Source organism: Hipposideros armiger, unplaced genomic scaffold (genome assembly GCF_001890085.2).
Source record: "Hipposideros armiger isolate ML-2016 unplaced genomic scaffold, ASM189008v1 scaffold_27, whole genome shotgun sequence".
NCBI lineage: Eukaryota > Metazoa > Chordata > Mammalia > Chiroptera > Hipposideridae > Hipposideros > Hipposideros armiger.
This window is the reverse complement of record NW_017731377.1, coordinates 3,875,458-3,875,967: the sequence shown is the minus strand read 5'-3', so window position 1 is coordinate 3,875,967 and position 510 is coordinate 3,875,458.

Here is a 510-nt window from a genome sequence, read left to right as displayed (position 1 = left end):
GAGGCTTAGTGGCCTAAGTGCCCGTGACTTTGGTCAATCGCCCAGCCTCTCCTCGGTTTTGTCATCTGGAAAAAGCCTCCCTCAAAAGGAGGTTAAGAGGCTCCAAGTAGAAAAGATTATGAGAGTGAGAGTGCTTTGTAAACTGTAAGAAGCTATGTGTGCAAACATGCTCACATATTATATATTGTCAGTACTTTAAATTTGGAGCAGGCAGAATGATAGCTAATGTTTACTGAGCTTTCTCTACACTTACATGTATTGACTCTGCCATGGGCTGAAATTGCGTGCCCCCAAATTTCATATGTTTAAGCCCTACCCCCCAATGGGATTGTATGGGCTTGGAAATGGGACCTTTGGGAAGTATTCGGTTGAGGAAAAAGTCATGACATATTTTTTCTATGTTTTTCATTGGAAAAATGTGTCATGACTTTTCCAACAACCCAATAATTAGGTTTAGATGCGAGAGTGCGCTTATAAGAAAAGGCACCAAAGAGGCTCTGGCTCTCTCTT